Source organism: Pituophis catenifer, unplaced genomic scaffold (genome assembly GCF_029215685.1).
Source record: "Pituophis catenifer annectens isolate HBS135680 unplaced genomic scaffold, rPitCat1.0.hap2 SCAF_2, whole genome shotgun sequence".
In the NCBI taxonomy this organism is placed as follows: Eukaryota; Metazoa; Chordata; class Lepidosauria; order Squamata; family Colubridae; genus Pituophis; species Pituophis catenifer.
In genome coordinates, this window is record NW_027256882.1 from 125,595,922 (window position 1) to 125,606,107 (window position 10,186).

At 38.3% G+C, this 10,186-nt stretch overlaps 1 pseudogene; it reads left to right on the top strand.

The window, feature by feature from the left end:
- Positions 1-1,215: 1,215 nt before the first annotated feature.
- On the top strand, positions 1,216-5,282 carry LOC139312566 (cytochrome P450 2C20-like; annotated as a pseudogene).
- Positions 5,283-10,186: the final 4,904 nt, after the last annotated feature.

The following is a 10,186-nucleotide window of genomic DNA, read 5'->3' on the forward strand; positions in this document are numbered from 1 at the left end:
CAAACCTCAAGTCTGTTGAAGCAATTTTTCAAAGGGTTCAGGGAATTGTAAATCACCCGATTACATCTGCTCATTCAACAGATCAGGCAAGAGGGTGGTGCTGGGGGTGGGGGATCCATCTCTCAGGAAACTGCATATGGTGACCCAAGGAAGCAGGCTTTCTCCTTATGGAACATTCTCCTCCATCAGCTCAGTCAACTTAGCTCCATCTCTTCCTCCTTATTTTCCAGGAATCCCTCAACATCTAGTTTTGTCGTTAAAGGACTGGTCACATTTTGAGGTTGCTCTTTTGCTGATTGAATTGGGTATGTGTGAATCTGTGTTTGTGTGTGTGAATATGATTGGTTTTGGCATGTTGTTTTTATAACTTCTTTGCTATACATGAGCAGCCCCCAACCTTTGGGCATCAGGGACCAGTTCTGTGGAGAAAGGTTTCTCCATGGACTGGAGGGAGTGTGGTTTTGATTGCTGCCTGCACCCCGCGGATGGGGCTTCACTTGTTTGCGTGGCTCGGTTTCTGGTTTGCATGCCACAGCCCTGTGCTGGTCCATGGACTGGGGGTTGAGGATCCCTGCTATACATAGCCTAGAATCACTTCTTGTGAGATAGGCATAAAATTTGATAAGCAAATAAATAAATAAATAAATAAATGTTAATGAATTGCTCTTTCATATCCTGTAATTTGTAAAGGGGACTGCATGGGTCATCAACTCTTTGAAATTCACAAGTCTCACCTCCACATACATGTAAATACTTTATGCACATTTATGTCTTCAATGAGTGAATTTCCCATTTCCAACCATTCTGAAATTAGTAATTTTCTTCCCAATAATGAGATTTAAAATGAATTTTGAATGACCTTTAAATCCTAAATGGCACAGTCAACATCATTATGTATTTTTTGAGTTCAAAGTCTTCCTGAATTTTTTTTACACTGCCAGTGGCCTGCAATTATCTTCAGATCCTCAGCTTGGATAGTTACATAAAAGGAAAATTTCTTTTTTTGTGAACTCCACTTTTATACACACCATGCTTTCCCCAAAAAATGTATAGAAACTATAATTTATTTGTCTCTATGGTCTGAAGTTAGGAATGTTGATAAATAATTGCCCTGTAGTGATAGAAATAAAAGAATACATTGTTTTTTAAAAAAGGTTAGAGGAAGTATGGAATTTAGATTAGATAGCGGCTCCAATTGGCCTCCTTCTTTCAATCATGACTCATTTAAACAGCTTCTGGGATTTTTGAAGAAGAAAAGAACTCAGAAGAGAATGGAGCTGACATGGACAGTAGCTTTTCTTCTTCACTCTATAATTTTCATCCTTTTCTCATATTTCCAATTGTACAAGAGAAAAGGGCAGCTGCCCCCTGGACCTACTCCATGGCCTATTCTGGGGAACCTCTTTCAGGGAGATGTACTACCTCTGATTAAATCCCATAAAAAGGTAAGATTAACTAACTATTGTACTTCTCCAAAGATATTTGATGTCACCAAAATCCCTTCTACATATACAATTAAGGTGAAAAATAGGTTTGAACAACTGGACACTGCTGGGAAGATGCCTGATGAATTGTCACAGGAAATTCAATTGACCATTAGAATTGCAGAAGAACACATGCCATATAAGAAGTCAGAGAAAAAGTACAAATGGATTTAAGTTGAAACCATCAAAATAGCTGAACAAAGAAAAGCAGTCAAGGCAGCAAACAAATGGGAAGAAGCATCTAAACTGTTTTTGAAAATGTTGAAGGGTACTGGGCCTAAAACAGAACCTTGGGGTTCCTCTCCCCCCACCCCCATAGAGAAGTAGTTACATTGAGGTGTACACAATGAGTGTGATTTGTTATCCAGCTACAAAACTATCTGGTGGTGATGATGTCTACATTTTTTTAGCTTCAAGTATGCTACAGAATGTCCAGTGCATTTCACTGGTCTACTAATTTAGTCACTTTGTCAAAGAATGAAATGAGATTTGTTTGGCATGATCTGTTTTTAACAAACCTATGGTGGCTACTAGTTATAACTGTATTTGTTCTTAGATGTTCACAAATCTGTTTTTTTTTTAAATTATTTTTTCCAGTATCTTCCCAGGTAGTAATGTTAGGCTGATTGCTCTGTAGTTTCCTGGATCTGTTCTCCACACCCCATTTTTTGAAGATGGTTTTGCTTCCAGGCTCTTAATGATCTTAGTTGTTGATCTTTGCACTTTTTCTAAGGTCTTAACATCATTTTTGTAATGTGGTGACCAGTGGTGGGTTTTTTTTTTACTATTGGTTCTGTGGGCATGTCTTAGTGGGCATGGAATGTCTTGATGAGTGTGACTTGGTGGGCATGGCAGGGGAAGGATACTGTAAAATCTCCATTTCCTCCCGATCAGCTGGGACTTGGGAGGCAGAGAATAGATTGGGGGGGGGGGCAGTCAACATTTTTACTCTGGTGGTGACCAAAACTGGATGCAGTATTGCAGGTGTGGTCTTACTAAGGATTTATAAAGTAGTACTAATATTTTTATATTACTATACTAATATTTTGCTTCTTTGCCTCTGTTTATACAACAAAGGATTGTATTAGCTTTTTGGGCTGCAGGTGCACACTGCTGGCCCATGTTTAAGTGATTGTCCACTACGACTCCAAGATCCCTCTCACAGTTACTGTTCTGAGCCAGGTTCAGGCAACTTTAACTCCCTCTGTCACTTCTTCTCTATTTGTAAGAATTGGGTCCAGTATAGCAATAGCAATAGCACTTAAACTTATATGTCACTTCACAGTGCTTTACACCCCTCTCAAAGTGATTTACAGAGTCTGCATATTGCCCCCAACAATCTGGATTTTCATTTTACTTTTCCTCTAGTTCCCTCCTCTACCTTTTGGATGACAAAGTTGTTAGCTAACTTTGGTTAGGAATCTGTTCGATCTCCCACTTGCTGCAGAATTTGTCTCTTAGTTGATATCAAGTTAGTTAAACTCTCCAATTACTACTGTGGTATGTTAACATTTGTTAATTGATTAACAAAGAATTCATCAATTTTGTCTACTTGGTTGGTTGGCCTGTAGTATATGCCTATAGCAATGTCATTCTTTTTTTCCTTTTATATTGACCCATTTGGATTCTAGGAGGTTATCATCCTTGGTTTTATGTATTTCTGTAGAGATATATTGATCTTTTATATATAATGCAACTGTACCTCTTCTTTTGTTAGGTTCTTTTTAGTAGTTTGTATCCTTCCATTAATACATTCCAGTCATGAGTTTATTCCCACCAAGTTTCAGTGATGGCATAACATAAATGCGACTTTTGGAGCAAAAATTAATATAAGACCCGGTCTTATTTTTAGGGAACACAGTAGTATATAGGCATTTGAGTGCTTTATTGGTCTTGGGTATGTTTGTTAGATTTCACATAGATTTTTAGCAAGCTAAAGAAAGACTAGATTGGATTATCAGGCTTAGTTTTACCTTTGTAAAATATAACATTTCATGTACTGGTAAAAAGAGAACTGCTGCATTTTATTACTTTGGGGCTAGTACATCAGAAATGCAACCAAAGCAGAGTTTTACCTGAAGCAGTTCATGCTATTCTCTGCAAGATAGATTCACTAATCCACAGATATCTATGAAGGCCAACATAACACTGTCACTCATTAACTAGAAGATATAAGCCATGTAATGGAACATAATCATATTGTTGTATTCTTTGAGCATTAAAAGTTATTGAACTTTTGCTTGAATATGCTGGAGGTCTGTCTTTATAAAATTTAAGAAGTATTTGAAGCATATTTTAGAATAATTTCACACAAAAATGCCTAATTAATTGAAATTTCATCTAATTCTACCTTTAGCTTGCTGCAAAATATGGACCTATATTTACTGCCTGGATCGGATCAAAACCAATGGTTGTTCTTTATGGATATGAGATTGTAAAAGATGCTTTGATGGATCATGCAGAAGAATTTAGTGGGCGAACTGAAATGCCTTTGAAGAGGCGACTATTCCAAAATAAAGGTTCATTTTTTTATTTTTCTTACTGATAGCTATGAATGTTTCATTTGAAAGGAGGTTTTGTAAAGATGTTGATTTTGTTATGCTTCATGAAGTGGGAGGAAATGTTTTTTCACCATTTTACTTTCACTCCTGAAGTCTGCTCAGGTTGTTGTTTACTTGCAAGAAAATATAATCTCACCTTAAACTGGTCCTCACAAAACATTTTTCAAAAAAGACACTTTGGGTCCCGTTATGTGGACTAATGTTGAAAGTTAATTTCATGTACCTTCATTTTGGACTTTGAAGAAATAGGACAAAATGAATATTAACATCTTTGAATTTTAATGTTAGAGAAGACTCCAGGGAATATTATGGACAGCCAAGACATCAAACAACTGGATAATTAAGAAAGAGAACACTCAGAGTTCTCATTGAAGCGCAGATGACCAATTTCTCATATTTCAGACAGTTTGTGTGAAGGCCTAACTCTCTAGTGAGGGTTGTAATTGTGGGAAAGATGAAAGGAAGGAGACGATGGATTTGGTTACAATGGCGGCAAATACTGTGTTGGGGCCAGATTGCTGTAGAGAAGATCTATGCAGCTACTAATATTTGGCAGTGACTTATTGGCTCATACTCTAGCAAACATAACTTGAAACTGTGTTTTTTTTATTAGGGACAACTCTACTGCACAAAAATACCCGAACTGAAGCAACTCCAAAATTTTTTGGCTCACTGAAAATGGCATCTCAGTATACAATTCTCTCCATGTCTGGTGTAGGGATTTGTTCCTCAACCATACCACACTTACAGAAACCTGTGACATTACTTCTACAACTTCATTCATTGGTCTTTTAATATGGCAGAAATCAAGAATGGAAAGATGAAAATTGTGCAGTTCAGCTAACTAGCAATTCAAGCATGAAGGCTTGTTTACTTTAAAAGTGGAGAGGAAAAAAGTGTAATGCATGATTTTTTTTGCCATTCTGCAAAATTTGAGAACTGATATCACATTGTGATCTGTTTCCTGTGTCTTTGGTTTCAGTTATGACCAATATTGATGAGAAGAAACGGAAGGAACTGTGACAGTTCACACTGTCCACTTTGCGAGATTTTGGGATGGGGAAGAAAAGAATGTCTGAGAGGGTGCAGGAGGAAGCTCTTTGTGTGGTGGAGGAAATGGATACCACAAAAAGTTTAAAAAAATTTGGAAAGGGTTTGTTGTATTATGTGAACACTAGATTCTACACTGAATCTCAAATCCTCTGCACTTAAGTGCACAAAATAAAGACAAACTTAAATAGGGAGTGAGCGCCCCCCTCTTTTATTTTTGCAATATTGTTCAGAAGCAAAAAGAAAAGTGCACACAAGAAACTTTCAAGCTGTTTCTCCCTCTTTTCTATCCAGTATTTGGCTTCATAAAATTACAAGTTTGCTCAGAAGTACTAAGATCTTAATGTGGTTGCATGAACTGAGAGATACAAAATACTAGGAAGTATTAATGGGGTAGTTATAAATTCATAAAATTACAAGTTTGCTCAAAGGTAGTGAAATGTTATGCTGGATGCATTATCCAAGAGAACACATGTCAAGCAAATTCATCAACCAGCAAAACACTTTATGGATATAGGGATATAGAGAATCAGCAAATACAACCTCTGGCTGGTCGCAGTGTGGGGAGGGAATGGGGATTTTGCAGTATCCTTCTCCTGCCGTGTCTACAAAGCCACGCCCACTAAGCCACACCATGCCCACCAAGTCACACCCACAGAACCAGTAGTAAAAAAATTTGAATTTCACCACTGAGTCTGTCCCATTTGAAGTAATATGAAAATATTTATTCTCCCGTCTTTTTTGTTTCCTTTTGGACATCCCCTTCCTGTCCATTTGTTGGCAGGTAATCCTATTGCAGGCATAATGGTTGCTAAAGTTATCCATATCATTCTCCAAGGCCCAAGCATTAGAAATGAAGGCTACTATTTTTTTAATAACATAAGTCTTCTAAAAGTGAGCATGTATAGAAATTTACTTTCTGTGCTAATTTAAATGTTACCAGACAAGCAAATTGTTCCTTCCTCTGCATCAAATGCTGATACAGAAATACCTTCAAATCGAAGACCTTTTCCATATATTCTAAAGTCAGGATGGTTAAATTACGTTTCCCTTAATTGAAAGAGGCACTACGAAGGGTTTCATGAATTACTTTATTTCAATTCCAAGTAGAATTTTTATTCTTCTGTTTTACTTTCTGTGTTCTTTTTAGGAGCAGAACCCATCTGAGGGTGTCTACACTCCTGAAGGTCTTGTGAATAATGTGTATGGACTCATTACTGCTGGGGCAATAACCACAAGCCAGGCTTTGCTCTGCAGCCTTCTAGCAGTGGCTAAATTGCCACACATTCAAGGCAGAGAAATATCCCCAAACATAGAAATGTGTCAGTACTCTTAGGACCTTCACTACTAATGCTAGGAAAAAGAAAGTAAAGATATTATTGAGTAAGTTAAACTACTGTTTGTTACTACTGGTTCTGTGGGTGTGGCTTGGTGGTGGTGGGTGTAATATGACTGGGTGGGCGTGGCCAACTTTTCTTTTTTACTTTTAAAAGCATTTTTTCTACAATCTCTTCGGCCGAAGAGGTTGTAAAAAAATTCTTTTTAAAAGCCTCTGAAGATCAGGCAAGTCAGCTGGGATCGTCAGAGCCTTTTAAAAGCATTTTTTCTACAACCTCTTCAGCTGAAGAGGTTGTAGAAAAAATGATTTTAAAAGGTTCTGACGATCCCAGCTGAGCCGCGTGATCATCAGAGGCTTTTTTTTAAACTTTTAAAAGCATTTTTTCAGCTGAAGAAAAAATGCTTTTAAAAGTAAAAAAAAAAGCCTCTGATGATCGCGCAACTCAGCTGGCCATAGGGGGTGGGCAGGGATTTTTGCTACTGGTTCTCCGAACCACCCGCCATCATTGCTACTGGATTGGGCGATCCGGTCCGAACCAGGAACATTTCACCCCTGGTCTTGCATCAGATCTTGAGGTTTCATGAAGACAATTCTAGTGAAATAATATCCATTAGATCATGAAGAGGCAGCTGAATGCTTTAACAACAGCAATCTTTTTCCCCCATACAGCCATAGAGCAGTTTAACCAATTACATTAACTGAATAATTGCTTAATGAAATTCAGCCAGTTTGGACTGGTTCTGGCGTACTGGTAGCGGAAATTTTGAGTAGTTTGGAGAAAGGACAAATACCACCTCTGGCTGGCCCCGCCCATGGCCTCCGGCTCGCCGCTCACCCCACCCGCCCAGTCACTGCCTGCCCCCACCTGCCCAGTTGCTGCTCAACCCACCTGCCCACACACCCCACCCCGCCCACCCTCTCGCCCCACCCTGCTCCACCCAGTCACTCCTCATCTACTTCTTTTATTTTTATTTAAGTATTAAATGCATGAAATAATAAACTACCTTTTGGTATATCTTCTTTTTGTAGGTCATTAGGGCAAAAAAGTGACATCAACTTGGCCACGCCCACCCAGTCACATGACCACCCAACCATGCCCACCCAGTCACACGACCACCAGCCATGACCACCAAGCCACGCCCACAGAACCAGTAGTAAAAAAAATTGAATCCCACTACTGATACTGGCCACATGGCCATGGAGACATCTTCTGACAGCGCTGGCTCTTCGGTTTAGAAATGGAGATGACCACTGTCCCCTAGAGCCAGAAATGATTAGCATGCATGTGTGGGGGGAACCTTTACCTTACTGCATTCTAACCACTGAGCCACCACGACTCTAAATAGAATGTAATATAAAGAAAATTAACAAAATGACTAGACGAAGGATTTGGGGATGCAAAATGTGGTCACACCATCTCTTTTCTACTTTCTTTTTGCTGTTTTAGGTCAGCCCTTTGACATACTCCCAACCATCACAGCTTCTGTTTCTAATGTTTTGTGCTATGTGATTTTTGGAAATCAATTCTCTTATGAAGATAAAAACTTAATTGAACTATTGGAAATCTTTAAGGCATTTAATAGTTTCTTCCTGAGCACTCCTGGAGTGGTATGTTGACTTTATGTGCTTCTACAAGCAGGGTTTTCACTTTGTTTAAGAGGAAGAAGCTTCAATTAGTTCCTTTCAACTTACAAAAATGGGAGGATTTTTAAAGTGACCTCATAAAAGGTGTATTTGTGAGAATCACATTGTTCACATGATTATTTCTCTTGCTCCTGATTAGTTCATATGTTGCCACTTAGCAGTGATTATTTTCAGAGTTATCAAAGATGCATAAAGCTTCAGCCCTTCTTTTCAGCTAACTATTCTAAGTTCTTAACTACTGCCTATTTCAAAGAGGCATTCATAAATAATTGTTCATATATTTCTCATAGTGGCAGCTGACAACTGCTAATCTCCTCTGTTGACCTATGGCACTTTGCAGGAAGAGCAATAATTTCCTCAATGTCTTCAATGGCAGAGTGTCTAATGTACTGCCTTCGCTTGAAAACCTCTTAAAAATTCAGGAAGATATCCAGAGATGCATCTGCCTTAAAAAAATGCCGACACTGAACTGTAAAGCACAGTCAAACATCAGCACAGGAAATTGTTTATGACAATGTTTATGTCATGGATCCCAAAATTTGGATGCATTCTGCAAATTAGTCCAGCTGAGATGTCTTAGAGATATATCTACCAAGATATCTCTTCAGATATCTTTGAAGATATCTGAAATATCTTCAAAACATATTTCCCTATGAGGAACACTTTTGCAAAGTTAAATGTTGAGGGTTTTAGTAATATATTTTATATTTCTTTAGTAATATATTTTATATTTCTTTGGTAAGGAGGCACTGCAGAATAAAGTGAATATATCTGTACATGTTCTTGCATATATATATATGTTTTTCCTCTAGCCAGGTTTTTCCTATGTAACCAAGGTTTTTCTGCAGCTTGGTTACGTAGGAAAAACCTGGCTAGAGGAAAAACACACATAAATCCTACAAAGAAGTAAGAAAATATATATATATGTCTCTCTCTCTCTCTCTGTGTGTGTGTGTGTGTGTGTGTGTGTGTACAGTTAATATCTCGGGTTTCTTCCCATGTAATTGTAAACATATCCTTAAAAGGGGGGAATTACAATTTACAATTACACGGGAAGAAACCCGAGATATTAACTGTACACACATATATTAGGATGAAGCTAGGAGCTGAATCATGGGTTGCATCTCTTATTTCAATCCTACCCACTAGATGTCAGTAGTATGATCTTTGAACTTTTGCATGGTGGCCTTATTAAAATGTAGAAACTGGAGAAGTGCTTCTGTCAGAGGACTCCCACTCATTTTTCTATTCGTAAAAAAAGCAGAAGAGGGTAAAAAATGTCCCTGTCCTTGTAAGATTGACCCTGCAAAACCTCCTGTGTCCTCCTTCTGGCAAAATGGAAAAGGGTTATGGAAGGGGATACCAGAGAGAAGAGAGTCTGTAAACAGAATGTAATACTTCAGAGCAAGATTTCAAAAGCTCAGTTTGTAAGATGGAGATGGATGCTCTATTCCATGAAGAGATTTATTTATTAAAATTATATGCCCCCTATTTCACTATCAAGCAACTCTGGGCAGCTTACGATGCCCTAAATAATAGAATAAAAGAATTAAAAGGTTAGAATCTGAATTTGAGCACTGAAAGTGAAAATAATAAAATTAACAGCAAAGTGAATACAAAGGACTAACTGATAAATGGGATGGAGATGGGTTCTTCTCCTAATTGTCTACCACCTCCAGAATGAGATACCTCCATTGGGCCCTCAAGCCAATTGTCAGAGCCAGGTTTTCAGATCCTTTTGGAAGGCCAAGAGGGTAGGGGTGAATCTCACCTCAAAATGAATGATGTTCCAGAGGGCAGGAGCCACAGCAAAAAAAGGTTCATCTCCCAGACTTGGCTAGCTGCAGTTCCTTGGCTTATGGTATTTGGAGAATGATTCTTCTGCCACAGTGCATGTGACAGGCACTGGGGGGGAGATGGTTCCTTGCGAAACCTGAGATAAAGGAAAAGTTTTGTATTACAATGCTGGGTTACTGGTAGTTACTAGAGAAAGAATGGATAATAAAAGGCAATAACTCAAGGCAGTGAACATATGCAACACACCTTCCTCTTCTTATTTTCACAATAACAACAACAATGCTTGAGGTGGGTTGGGCTTGAGAAAATGA